The sequence below is a fragment of the Hyla sarda genome, chromosome 1 (assembly GCF_029499605.1).
Source record: "Hyla sarda isolate aHylSar1 chromosome 1, aHylSar1.hap1, whole genome shotgun sequence".
Classification (NCBI taxonomy): domain Eukaryota; kingdom Metazoa; phylum Chordata; class Amphibia; order Anura; family Hylidae; genus Hyla; species Hyla sarda.
This window is the reverse complement of record NC_079189.1, coordinates 227,932,347-227,947,577: the sequence shown is the minus strand read 5'-3', so window position 1 is coordinate 227,947,577 and position 15,231 is coordinate 227,932,347.

The following is a 15,231-nucleotide window of genomic DNA, read 5'->3' as shown; positions in this document are numbered from 1 at the left end:
AGAGCTACTTAAAGGGGTATTCCAGGAAAAAACTTTTTTTTATATATGAACTGGCTCCAGAAAGTTAAACAGATTTGTAAATTACTTCTATTAAAAAATCTTAATCCTTTCAGTACTTATGAGCTTCTGAAGTTAAGGTTGTTCTTTTCTGTCTAAGTGCTCTCTGATGACACGTGTCTCAGGAAACGCCCAGTTTAGAAGAGGTTTGCTATGGGGATTTTCTTCTAAACTGGGCGTTTCCGGAGACACGTGTAATCAGAGAGTACAGAAAAGAACAATCTCAACCTCAGAAACTCACAAGTACTGAAAGGATTAAGATTTTTTAATAGAAGTCATTTACAAATTTGTTTAATTTTCTGGAGCCAGGATAACCCCTTTAATTTCAAAAACTGCTCCCCTTCTGTCTCCGGGTTGGGTGTGGTTCTGCAGCTCAGTTCCGTTGAAATGAATGGAGCCAAGTTGTAATACCACACACAACCTGGGGAAATAGAGCTGTTTTTGAAAGAAATTAGTTCTGTTTTTCTATTCCTGGATAACCCCTTTATAAACATTGTACTAAAAAATAAACATCAGAATTTGTGCCTTGTTCTTTATATATCTTAATTCAGAATTATGGTATATAAATACTGGGGAGATTTATTAAAACGTGCATAAGAAGAGTGGTGCAGTTGCCCATAGATGCCAATTAGATCACTTCTTTCATTTTTTCACAGGCCTTTAAAGGACCAAGCGTTTTTAAGTTTTTGCACTTTCGTTTTTTCCTCCTAACCTTTTAAAAATCATAACCCTTTCAATTTTGCACCTAAGAATCCATATGATGGCTTATTTTTGCGTCACCTATACTTTGTAATGACATCAGTCATTTTACCCAAAAATCTATGGCTAAACAGAAAAAAATATAATTGTGCAACAAAATTGAAAAAAAAAAAAACACCAGTTTGTAAATTTTGGGGGCTTCCATTTCTACACAGTACAATTTTCTGTACAAAATGACATCTTCTTTTTATTCTGTAGGTCCATACAATTAAAATGATACCCTACTTATATAGGTTTTATTTTGTTGTACTTCTGGAAAAATTCATAACTACATGCACGAAAATTATTACGTTTAAAATTGCCATCTTCTGACCCCTCTAATCTGTTTATTTTTCCACGTACGGAGCGGTATTAGGGCAAATTTTTTGCGCCATGATCTGACGTATTTATTGCTGCCATTTTAGTTTTGATCGGATTTTTTGATCGCTTTTTATAAATTTTTTAATGGTATAAAAAGTGAACAAAAATACGCTATTTTGGATTTGGAAGTTTTTTTACGCGTACGCCATTGACCGTGCAGTTTAATTAATGTTATATATTTATAGTTCGGACATTTCCACACGCTGCAATACCACATATGTTTATTTTAATTTTATTTACACAGTTTTTTGTTTTTTAAATGGGAAAAGGCGGATGATTCAAACTTTTATTAGGGTAGGGGTTAAATTATCTTTATTAACTTATTTTTTTACTTTTTTTTATGCAGTGCTATAGCATCCTCTAGGGGCTATAACATACATTGCACTGATCTTTTATACTGATCATTTTTATGCAATAGCATAGCAATGATCAGTGATTCTGCCGCTTGACTGCTCCTGCTTGGATCTCTGGCATGGAGCAGTCATTTGGCGATCAGACGCGCAGGAGACAGGGAAGAGACCCTCTTGATGCGTCCTAACTGATCGGTCCCAATCAGCACGACTGAGCATCCAGGAGTGATATTTTACAACTTTAGACACTGCGAGAAACTCTGAACACTGCACCTAAAAGGGTTAATAGCGCACAGCACCACGATCGGTGATGCACGCTATTAACCACGGGTCCCAGCCGTTGTTAGAGGCCGGGCCCGACCCGTAATGACGCGAGGTCACGCCGTGACCTTGCGTTATATAAAGGGAGCGGACTCAGGGTCTACATGTACGCCCTTGGTCCTTAACCCCTTTCCGCAAATGGACATTTATGAACGTCCATTTTTCCTGTCACTTAAGGCAAATGGACATTCATAAATGTCCAATACATTTTCTATCACCATGTCCGGTGGCATGGTGATAGAAATGTCATCGCAGCTGTTTTGAATAGCTGACCAATGACACTATGCAGCTGGGGCCAATTAAAATGGTCCCCTGCGGCGATCGTGGCGGGACCAGCAGCAGGCAGCGGCGGGATTTGCAAAGGCAGCAGAAAAGATCAGCGGTAATTGATCTTCACTGCTGCCCTTCAGGAGATGCCAAACTACAAATCCTGTGCAGTGCAGACAAAACTGTGCAGTGGTGTCCAAACTGTAGCCCTTCCAGATGTTGTAAAACGACAACTCCCAGCATGCCCGGACAGTCCAGGCATGCTGGTAGTTGTAGTTCTGTAACATCTGGCCCTTCAGATGTTGCAGAACTACAACTCCCAGCATTCCTGGACAGTCTAGGAATGCTTGGAGTTGAAGTTTTGCAACATCTGGAGGGCTACAGTTTGGACACCATTGCACTTTAGTCTCCAAACTGTTCTCCTCCAGTTTTTGCATAACTACAACTCCCATCATGTCCTTTGGCTGTCTGGGCATTCTGGGAGTTGTAGTTTTGCAACAACTGGAGGCACACTGGTTGGAAAACACTGAGTTAAGTAACAAACTGTGTTTGCAACCAGTGTGCCTCCAGCTATTGTATAACTAAAACCCCCAGCATGCACGGACAGCCAAAGGGCATACTAGGAATGTTAGTAGTATGCCTCCAGCTGTTGCATATCTCCAAGTCCCAGCATGCCCTTCAGTTGTCACTGCATGCTGAGAGTTGTAGTTTTTGCAACGCCTGAAGGAACACTGGTTGAGAAACACTGAGAGTTTGCTACCTAACTCAGTGTTTCGCAACCAGTGTGCCTCCAGCTGTGGCAGACTACAACTTCCAGCATGCACTGATAGACCATACATGCTGGGAGTTGTAGTTTTGCAACAGCTGGAGGCACACTGGTTGCGAAACACTGAGTTAAGTAACAAACTCTGTGTTTTGCAACCAGTGTGCCTCCAGCTATTGCATAACTACAACCCCTAGCATGAACGGACAGCCAAAGGGCACACTGGTAGTGGTAATTTTGCAATAGCTGAAGGTATGCAAATCCCTTATTTAGGCCTCAAATGCCTGTCGTATTTCAAGGCAACAGTTTAGGGTCACATATGGGGTATTTCTGTACTCGGGAGAAATTGCCTAACACATTTTGGGGGACTTTTTCACCTTTTACCCCTTATGAACAGGTAAAGTTGGTGTCTACTCCAGCATGTTATTGTAAAAAAAATAATAATCTGACCCCATTTTGGAAACTACACCCCTCATGGAACGTAACAAGGGGTACAGTGAGCCTTAACACCCCACAGGTGTTTGACAAATTTTCGTTAAAGTTGGACATGAAAATTAAAAATTTTTATTTTTTCACTAAAATGCTGATGTTATCCCAAATTTTTCATTTTTACAAAGGGTAATAGGAAAAAAGCCCCCCAAAATTTGTAACCCCATTTCTTCTGAGTATATAAATACCCCAAATCTGGATGTAAAGTAATCTGCGGGTGAACTACAGGGCTCAGAAGAGAAAGAGTGCCATTGGGCTTTTGGAGATAGAATGTGTCTGGAATGTGTCTGCCATGTGTGTTTACAAAGCCCCCATGGTGCCAAAACAATGGACCCCCCCCAACATGTGACCCCATTTTGGAAACTACACCCCTCAAGGAATTTAGTAAGGGGTGCAGTGAGCATTTCTGCCCCACAGGTGTCTGACAGATTATTTTAATCGTCGTCCGTAAAAATGAAAAATTTAATTTTTCATTTGCACAGCCCACTGTTCCAAAAATCTGTCAAAGGCCAGTGGGGTGTAAATGTTCACTGCACCCCTTATTACATTCTGTGAGGGGTATAGTTTCCAAAATAGGTTCACATGTGGGGGGTCCATTGTTCTGGTAGCACGGGGGCTTTGTAAGTGCACATGACCCCGACCTCCTTTCCAAACAAATTCTCTCTCCAAAAGTCCAATGGGGCTCCTTCTCTTCTGAGCATTGTAGTCAGCCCGCAGTGCACTTTACATCCAGATATGGGGTATTTCCATACTCAGCAGAAAATACCCCCCAAAATTTGTAACCCCATTTCTTCTATTACCTCTTGTAAAAATGATAAGTTTGGGGGGGTAAAAATGCATTTTTTGTGAAATTTTTTTTCATTTACACATCCAACTTTAATGAAAAGTCGCAAAACACCAGTACTCCTTGTTACATTCCTTGAGAGGTTTAGTTTCCATAATAGTATGCCACGTGTATTTTTTTTTTTTTTTTTGCTGTTCTGGCACCATAGGAGCTTCCTAAATACAGGCCCTTCAAAAACCATTTCCGCAAAATTTGCTTTCCAAAAGCTAAATGTGACTCCTTCTCTTCTGAGCATTGTAGTGCGCCCATGGTGCATTTGACATCCACACATGGAGTATTTCCATACTCAGAAGAAATGGGGTTACAAATTTCGGGGGGCATTTTCTCCCATTACCCCTTGTAAAAATGTAAAATTTTGGGGAAAACCAGCATTTTAGTGAAATCTTTTTTATTTATTTACACATCCAACTTTAACAAAAAGTTGTCAAAAACCTGTGTGGTGTTAAGGTTCACTGTACCCCTTGTTATGTTCATTGAGGGGTGTAGTTTCCAAAATAGTATACCACGTGGTTTTTTTTTTTCTGTTCTGGCACCATAGGGGCTTCCTAAATGTGACATGCCCCCCAAAAAACATTTCAGAAAAACTCACTCTCCAAAAACCCATTGTCACTCCTTCCCTTCTGAGCCCTCTACTGCTCCCGCCGAACACTTTGCATCCACATATGAGGTATTTTCTTACTCAAGAGAAATTGGGTTACAAATTTTGGGGGGATTTCTCTCCTTTCAAAAATTCAAAAACTGGGTCTACAAGAACATGCGAGTGTAAAAAATGCAGATTTTGAATTTTCTCCTTCACTTTGCTGCTATTCCTGTAAAACACCTAAAGGGTTAACACACTTACTGAATGTCATTTTGAATACCTTGCGGGGTGCAATTCTTATAATGTGGTCATTTATGGGGTATTTCTAATATGAAGGCCCTTCAAATCCACTTCAAAAACTGAACTGGTCCCTGAAATTTGAAGCCCTCTGATATTTTCCAAAAGTAAAAATATGTCAAGTTTATGATGCAACCATAAAGTAGACATATTGTATATGTGAATCAATATATAATGTATTTGGTATGTTCATTTTCCTTACAAGCAGAGAGCTTCAAAGTAAAAAAAAAAAAAATTCTAATTTTTCATGAAATGTTGGAATTTTTCACCAAGAAATGATGCAAGTATCGACAAAAATGTACCACTATGTTAAAGTAGAATATATCATGAAAAAACAATCTTGGAATCAAATTCATAAGTAAAAGCATCCCAGAATTATTAATGCTTAAAATGACAGTGGTCAGATGTGCAAAAAACGCTCTGGTCCTTAACCCCTTAAGGACCAAGTACATATGAGTACGTCCTTGGTCCCGCTCCCGTGATATAACGTGGGGTCCCACGGTGACCCTGCATCATATCGCGGCGGGCCTGGCGTCATAGTGAAGCCGGGACCCGCCGCTAATAGCGCGCGGCACTGATCGTGGTGCCGCGCGCTATTAACCATTTAGCCGCGCGCTCAAAGCTGAGCCACGCGGCTAAAAGTAAAAGTAAAAAGTGTCAGTTGGCTCAGGGAGGTGTTCGGGATCGCCGTGGTGAAATCGCGGCATCCCGAACAGCTGTACTACAGGAGGAAGGTCTCTTACCTTCCTTCCTGCAGTCCGATCGCCGATTGAATGCTTCAAGCCTGAGATCCAGGCTTGAGCAATCAATCGCCGAAAACCCTGATCAATGCATCCCTATGGAGATGCATTGAACACTGTTAAAGATCAGTAAAAATATGTCAAGTTTATGATGCAACCATAAAGTAGACATATTGTATATGTGAATCAATATATAATGTATTTGGTGTGTTCATTTTCCTTACAAGCAGAGAGCTTCAAAGTAAAAAAAAAAAATTCTAATTTTTAGTAGGTAAGCCTACTTGTCCCACAGATTCTACCTATGTCTTGTTTATTTCTTTACCTCTTATCCTCTCTCTGTCCCTGCCCACTTTCCCTTTTTTTTTCTTCTCACACCTCCCCCTCTCTTCCCTACTCCTGCCCCGGTTTCACTCCCCTAGCTTGAGATGAGCAGATGTCAATACACCGCCATATTGAGATGCATTTCGATCTACGACTTATGGCCATATGTTGTTGACTATGTATTCTACGTTGTTAATTATGTCTTGTTACCAAGATAAATATGGTCTCTATGAAAAGATATGTGACTAGGACATCATCTCCCACGCTACCAGTTAGGATGCAGTCATATTCCCGCACCGTAGCCATAGATACTATACTATGTGGTGTTTTGTCCAGACAGCATGTTTTCGCCTTCTCCAGATATCTGCTTGACTCATATGGTTAACCCTCTTCTTCTGATTGTTTGTACAATTTACTGTTGATATCAATAAAAAAAAAAAACGATCAAAAAGTCAGATCAATGCAAAAATGGTACCGACAAAAACTTCAGATCACGGTGCAAAAAATGAACCCTCATAGCGCCCTGAACACGGAAAAATAACAAAGTTATAGGGGTCAGAAGATGACAATTTTAAACGTATAAATTTTCCTGCATGTAGTTATGATTTTTTTCTGAAGTAATACAAAATCAAACCTATACAAGTAGGGTATCATTTTAACCGTATGGACCTAGAGAACAAAGATAAGGTGTCATTTTTACCGAAAAATGTACTACGTAGAAATGGAAGCCCCCAAAAAATACAGAATGCCTGTATTTTTTCAATTTTGTCGCACAATGATTTTTTCGCCCGTTTCGCCATGAATTTTTGGGTAAAATGACTGATATCATTACAAAGTAGAATTGGTGGCACAAAAAATAAGCCATAATACAGATTTTTACGTGCAAAATTTAAAGAGTTATGATATTTTAAAGGTAAGGAGGAAAAAACGAAAGAGCAAAAACCAAAAAACGCCTGTTCACGGTGAAAATGGTCTATGTCCTTAAATGGTTAAGGGACAAAAATAAAAGAAGCAATTTAATTGGTTGTTATGCGCAACTCCATCTCTCTTCCTCATGCACAGATTTTGAGCAATCTCCCCCACTGTGTTAATGTGTAGAAATGTATTTATACATTTTTACAAAACTGTTTTGACACTGGAAGCAAAGTGAGAATTATTCAGAAGGTTAGGATTTGAGATAGCACAACATACAGTACTATTACTTGTACAGAACTAGTGTATACTTTTTTTTATTATTATTATCCATTTGAAGAGTCACAATGTTGCTAACACTTATCTCTCATGTTGTGGTAATTTATATTACCTGAGAAAAGATAATAATATTCTCCAACCATCTGTAGACTCAGGAAATTGGTTTTTAGGTACAGTTAAACTTCTAACCTTCATTGGACAATAGTGTAAGGAATTAAATAGGCCGATAAAGAATGATGAGGTTCGTTTAGCACTTACATCACTTAAGAATAATGAGTCTCCTGGCCCATATTCCTTCATTAATGAGTATTACAAAAGATATATAAACTTCTCACATGAAGCAGACTATATAATTGGAACATTTTCTTATCATGGCTACGGAAGAAACAATCATAGTTCTGCACAAAGTATAGTATTAAAAAAAATTGCTAATGGTTATAGCAAATGGTGCAGCATAGTGATAATGTGTTCACCACTTAAAAGAGCCAAGCAAGATTTGTAAATCACAGATGAATGTCCGAAGGTTGGGGGTTCATTTATGTGTATTTAAAAATATCAAAGACTTGAACCCCAAAATATCCTCCACCTACCCTCTCTTTACCAACATACATCAAGCCTGGACAGCCTAGACAGACCATAAGTAGAGAGGATTGTTTGATTTGCCAACAAGCAGGAGCAGCTCAGACAGTTTCTTTGTCCACTATCCAGACACTGGTGGTACCATTACATATTCCTGTCTCTGTCTGTATTATTCCCAGGCGTTAAGCAGAAGGAAATTAGGTGTTATGGTGCCCATAACATGTCCTGCCATTTACAGCCTGTCTCCCTTGCTTGCAGTGATGTCGTAAATGAGAAATCTGGACTGCTACAGACTAGAACTGTATTGCCTTTAGCAATATAATCAGGTTCTGTTTCAGATCTGACAACGGTTGGGTTTGGATATGTGGTGTGCCTTGTGGTGAGTTCTTTATCCTGCCTTTGCTGTAGAGTGACACACTGCCCGAACTGCTGGTGACTAGAGATGTCACGAATTGTTCGCCGGCGAACAGTTCCCGGCGAATTTAGCATGCTTGCGTTCGCATCGCCGGGCGAACATATGTGAAGTTCGATCCGCCCCCTATACTTTAACATTGCAGTAAACTTTGACCCTGTGAGTCAGAGTCATCAGACACATTACAGCCAATCAGCAGCAGTCCCTCCCTTCCAGACCCTCCTACCTCTTGCACGGACGCCATTTTACCCTCATTCAGCATGCTGCAGGCTTAGGAAGTGGAGGGTTAGAGAAGCTGCTCCTGCTGTATAGGGAAAGCGATAGCTAGGTTGCTGCTAGGTGGTGTATTAAGGGTCCAGTTTACTCCTAAAGCACTAGTGTAACATCTGCTTTGTGGACAGCACCCAAAAAAGCCCTTTTTAGGGCTGAAAGATATCTGTCCGTGTCTTGCAATAGCTGGAGGCACCCTGGTTGGGAGGGAACTGCTGGTTAAAAGGGGTACTCCAGAATCAAACTTAAGTTCCTTCAAGCAACCAACTACTACAGTATTGAAAGGGCTGAAAGATATCAGTCCGTGTATCTTGCAACAGCTGGAGGCACCTTGGTTGGGAGGGAACCACTGGTTAAAAGGGGTACTCCAGAATCAAACTTAAGTTCCTTCAAGCAACTAACTACTACAGTATTCAAAGGGCTGAAAGATATCAGTCCGTGTGTCTTGCAACAGCTGGAGGCACCCTGGTTGGGAGGGAACGGCTGGTTAAAAGGGGTACTCCAGTATAAAACTTTAGTTCCTTTAAGCAACTAACTGCTACAGTATTCAAAGGGCTGAAAGATATCAGCCCGTGTGTTTTGCAACAGCTGGAGGCATCCTGGTTGGGGACCACTGCTTAAAAGGGGAACTCCGCTGGCAAGCTTTTTTTCTTTAAAGCAACTAACTACTACAGTATTCAAAGGGCTGAAATATATCAGTCCGTGTGTTTTGCAACAGCTGGAGGCACCCTGGTTGGGGACCACTGCTTAAAAGGGGAACTCCGCTGGCAAGCTTTTTTGCTCATTGTCAGACTAGAGCAAATCACATTAGGTGTGACAGTTGTGCAAATAAAAAAAATAAAAAAACTTTTTGGGCTGTTAAATAAAACCAGTCGTCACTGTCAGTTCACATCACAGTTGCCAGTTTTTTTGCCTGCAGGGCAAATTGTGTCACCCTAGTGCAAATCACATTAGGTGTGACAGTTGTGCAACTTAAAAAAAAATACCTTTTTTGGCTGTTAAATAAAACCAGTCGTCACTGTCAGTTCACGTCACAGTTGCCAGTTTTTTGCCTTCAGGGCAAATTGTGTCTCCCTAGTGCAAATCACATTTGGTGTGACACTTGTGCAAATTTAACCAAAAAAATGACAGGCAGAGGAAGGCTACCCCGCAGGGGCCGTCGTGGTGCTGGGATTCCCTTTGGCCCTAGAATGGCCAGTGTTCAGAGGCCACGTACCCTGAACCCCCAAAGTTCTGAGGACTTAGTTGACTGGCTATCACAAGACACCCAATCTACTACAGCTTCCGCTCGGAACCTTGACGCACCATCCTTCTCCTCCTCTAGCTTAGCTTCAGGCACCTCTCATGCTACCACTTGCCCGCCTGCCGCCACCACCAACACTAGCACCACAGCAGCTTTACTTGATCCGTCAGAGGAGTTATTTACACATCAGTTTGAAGACATGAGTGATGCACAACCATTATTGCCAGAGGATGTAGTTAACAGCGATATGTCTCAGTCAGGCAGCATTACACACATGGACGTACGTTGTGATGATGATGTTGTACCCGCTGCTGCTTCCTTTCTTCAGGTGTCAAATAGCGGTGAAGGTGTTGATGATGACGATGTGTCCGTGGATGCCACGTGGGTGCCTGCTAGAAAAGAAGAAGAGGGGGAAAGTTCAGATGGAGAGACAGAGAGGAGGAGGAGATGAGTTGGAAGCAGGGGGAGGTCATCGCAAGGAGCTAGTAGCACAGTCAGACAGCAAGCATCGGCACCTGGGGTCAGTCAGACGGGACGCCAATCACTGCATGCTGTTGCTACCACCAGAATGCAGTCATCGCAGAGCTCAGCAGTGTGGCATTTTTGTGTGTGTCTGCCTCTAACAGCGAGGCCATTTGCAACCTGTGCCAGAAGAAACTGAGTCATGGGAAGTCCAACACCCTCCTTGCCCTCTCTCAACCATCCGCCTCTCCGTCTCTTGCCTTGAGCAGTTCCTGCTCATCTGCCCACAGTCAGGTGTCAAGGAGATGTTTGAGCGCAAGAAGACAATGTCTCAAAGTCACCCCCTAGCCCAGCGTTTGAAAGCTGGCTTGTCGGAGCTACTAGTCCGCCAGCTTTTACCATACAAGCTGGTGGAGTCTGAGGCCTTTAAAAAAGTTGTAGCCACCGCAGTGTTAGGGTTCAAATCCCACTGTGTGCTGCCTAATATGGGGTGATCTAACTATGTGCTGCCTAAAGGCAAGCTCTAACTATGTGCTGCCTAAATGGGGGCTCTACGTGCTGCCTAAAGGGGGCTAAAGCATGTTATTCCAAACCATTTAGGAATGGTAGGTGATTTATGCCCTTTATGGATTAAAACCAGACTCTGCATCAACTATGTAATTTTCCATGGGAGTTTTGCCATGGATCCCACTCCGGCACGCCACAGTCCAGGTGTTAGTCCCCTTGAAACAACTTTTAAATCACGTTTGTGGCCAGAAAGAGTCCCTGTGGGTTTTAAAATTTGCCTGCCCATTGAAGTCAATGGCAGTTCGCCCGGTTCACAGTTTGCGAACCAAAAATTTATGTTTGCGACATCACTACTGGTGATATTATCTTGGGAGCCATAGCACATAACAGTGGGTTACTATAAGAGATACCAAGAACACTTAATAACAAAGAGATATGGGTTGCCTTTTATGGCAGGGCTTCCAACTGGCATTTTTCAGCAGGATAATGCTCTCCCACATAAAGCAAAGGTCTAGGTTGGATCTTTCTTGCCTTATTTCGAACATACTCTTAAACTAAATTTAGGCTGGACAGTCTAAGAATGTGCCCGAGTTGTCAAAGTGTATGAGACTGTGGGGTAAATCTGGTACATGTTCAGATGCATTAGTGTTTTGATCAACTATTGGTTGTTGGCTTAAACTGTGCCGGAATCTTGCACAAGAATCTTAAGCCATGCTGCTTTGTTCACATTTTGCAAGATCTGTAGATTCCAGGTTACAGATTTATTTCTGCACCCTATAACTCATACAACCCCCCTCCCCCTTTCTGCTACAAAAAAATTTAACTAAATTATAATTTAAGCACAATTCTGGTGTAATGATGTGGCAACAACAATGTCTCAGAAATGTGAACTATTTATAGGATATCATCTGTACTGACAAAGTAAATTACATAAATGAGAAATCTGTTTAAGGTCACCGAGTACTGTAAATTTGCATTAAACAAAAATAATCTCTATCAGATTTCAATCTACTATAGGAGACTGTGAATAACCCCTTTCCACCTTGCCATATAAATAAGTTAATGACACAGTCTCTACCATTTAACATGATCTGTTTGATAGTCCTGCTAACTCCTGCTCATGCTTCTGTGATGAGGAAGGGATGAGGGTAGATGGAATTACCCTAAGGACAGATGACATTAACCCCTTGTGTTCGTGATGCCAGGGCATGGTTTATCTTCTACACCAACCGAAGGAATACCGCTGGATCCTGGGCTAGGCACGGGGGCAAATAATGACTCCAATGCCAAGTTATGGAACAACAGCAGCTTTATTGAGTCAGACAGGTGTAACAGTCTATACAGCTTGGTTAGGCCCACGGAGGTGACACTTGGACAATTTGGATGCAGGCCATGCTGACTTGAAACAGAATGACTTGGACTGACTTGACTATGACTGACTTCACCCCTTCTGTAGCTTACCAGGCTTTGACTTGACCTGTGGGGCAATGGACTTGAGAATCTGTGGCTTCTTGACTGACTTTAGGCCCCCTCTGGACTCCAGACACACACCTAGGACTTAACCTTGCTGCAACTTAGCTAAGCAGGAAGAGTAAGAGCAGAGGCTCCACCCAGGGCTTATATGGGGGAGACTCTGAGGGGTCCCATATGTCACCCTTAGGTCACATGGTCACTGATACTTCACTGGGTTACAATCACATGACAACAGGTCAATCACATGACAACAGGTTAATCAAGTCAACTGTTCTTAAAGCTATGACACATTTTATAAACAACACACAGCATAACATAAGCATAAAAGTACAGGAACAAGGGGAACAAGTACAAGGGGCCCAAAGGGCACTGTATGGAGGCTGCCTGACAGGGCAGCAAGGGTACAGGGGTGCAACTCCTGTACTGGGCTGCCACAATTCCATCCACTGGTCCCTGTCTTTTTGACAGAGCAATCTTGTATTGTAAAAGCTAACTTTAATATCAGTTATTTAACAGAATGCTTATCTAAAACTAAAATATGGTCTTTGTTTTTGTTGCATTATTGCAAGGTCATATGTTCTGCAGTATACAAAATTTGTCATCACTATGTATACAATTTAGAAAATTAATTTTCAGTGTAATTAATATTGAATAAACTTCTTACCTCAGAACATAAACTTACACTAAAAAGTCCAGAAATCCTCCGGATTTATCACATTGTATGTGTAATGAGTGGAGGGACAGGAAAGTTTAGCCCTTAACTCACCTGTTCCTTAATTCCTACCTACTAGGAATTCCCACCAAAAGAGGTGATGGTCCAAAATGGATGAAGCTCCCTTGAGTGCAAATAGCTTGGGGAATGGTCAGCAAGCTAGGGCAGTAAAAGATGGACAAACAAGAAAAGATTCAGAACAAAACTGTAGTCCAAACATAGAGCCAAGATCCAAGTCAGGAGGGAGTATCGGAGGCAGAATCAGATACAGTGCCAAAGTTAGAGGTCAATGCCAGGGCCAAGTCAGCAGGCAGGAGGAGAATCCACAAAATGGTAAGGAAGAATTAGGGAAGGTTCACAGTAGATCCAGCACTAGTGTTGGGAGCGAATATTCGCATTTCAAATTTTAATCGCGAATATCACAAATTTGCGAATATTGCGAATATATTCGCTATATATAAAAAATTACAAGTATTCACTTTTTTCCGCATATGCGCATACTCGCATATGCGAATATCGCATATGCGCACAGTTGCATATGTGAATATTCGCATATTCCTTCTTTTCACTTGTGGGCCAATTGGATTGATGCAAATACACTTGTCAGATGTTATCAACAACACCCCTAGCAACCAATAGTAAAGTTGCCCACCCCCTCACTGTTTTCTTCCTCGAATACACGAATATGCGAATATTCACATATGTGAATATAACAAATACGCGAAATTCGTGAATTTAGGAAGAATATTCGTCTATATATATTTGCAAAATATCGCAAATTTGAATATGGTGAATGCTGCTCATCACTATCCAGTACGAGTAAATCTATGAGGTTCCCATCCCTCTGATAGACTAACTAGCCCCGCAGTGGCACTGTTAACCATAGCTAGTATCTGAGCAGCATCGTTGACAGGATACATGGTGAAAATCTACAGGTACTTAGACTCCACTCCTAATTGTGGTCCTAAGCCAAACCAGTTAGATAGCACAGCAGGCCCACACCTATTGCATTGTTACAGCTTTTCCATACTACAGACATTCTGCTCTTATTTCCAAGAGGAAATTCAGAGGGGATTCCACTTACAACAGCCTCTCATTGCTCTAAATGGGAAGTTGCTGCTCATTACAAATGTTGGAAACTCCATAGCGGAACTTCTGATGTGGAATTTGATTCCACCAAAAGAATGACCATATTTTGGAATACACTGGGAAAATCTCATTAGCCAATAGGGACTATGAATTTCAGGAATAGTCATGAGCGGCAGGTGCCATATTCGAATTTGCGATATTTCGCAAATATATAGACGAATATTTTTCCTATGTTTGTGAAATTTGCATATTGGCTATGTTAGTTCTCTTTTTTTTTCCATGCGAAAATTCCTAATGAAATTCGCATAGTACACATGCGCAATTATATCTCTCACCTAAAAGAATGGAGGGATCAGTGTCCAGTCTGGAAGTGCCGATATTCACATAAATATTTGCATATATACACATAAAAAAACATGAACATTCATCATTAGGTATATATATCACTATTTTCTAAATATTTGCAAAATCGCAAAGTGCCAATATTTGCGGTAAAAATTTGCATTTCGAATATTCGTGCTCAACACTATTCAGGAAACAATTCAATTTCAGGCAGGAGGAGAATCCACAAAATGGTAGGGAAGAGGTGGGGCAGGTGCACCGTAGATCCAGCACGAGTAAATATGTGTGAAATTCCCAGCCCCCTGAGACTAACTAGCCCCACAGTGGCGCTGGTAGCCATAGCTACTGACTTTGAGCAAAATCGTTGGCACTGAATGAAAAGGAAGTTGCGATCACTGATGGAGCGTGGAAAGGCAAGTATGTTATAGTGTCAGGTTGTTTGATAAGTCTGTAGCAGTTTCAGACTATCTAGCCTAAATTTAGATCACCTATTAGTTAACATCACTGTAATAGACCTTGATTCTAAGATTTCAAATGTAGCCTTTAACATAAGTGCTCTTAAAACACTAACTCATAGCAAAAATGACAAGAAAAAGTAAATGTTCATTTACCTGCTATAGAAACTAAATACATGGAATGCACGCTTAAATAAACAAGCAAAAAGATCATGGCCTACATATAATTTATATACCCCATCTATATCTTCTGTTGCAATGAATTAAGTCTGATTAATGCAATCAGACTCATTAGGGAAGTATGGTGAGAGAAGTTATGATAAATCTTGTCTGTAAAATGTGTCAGTA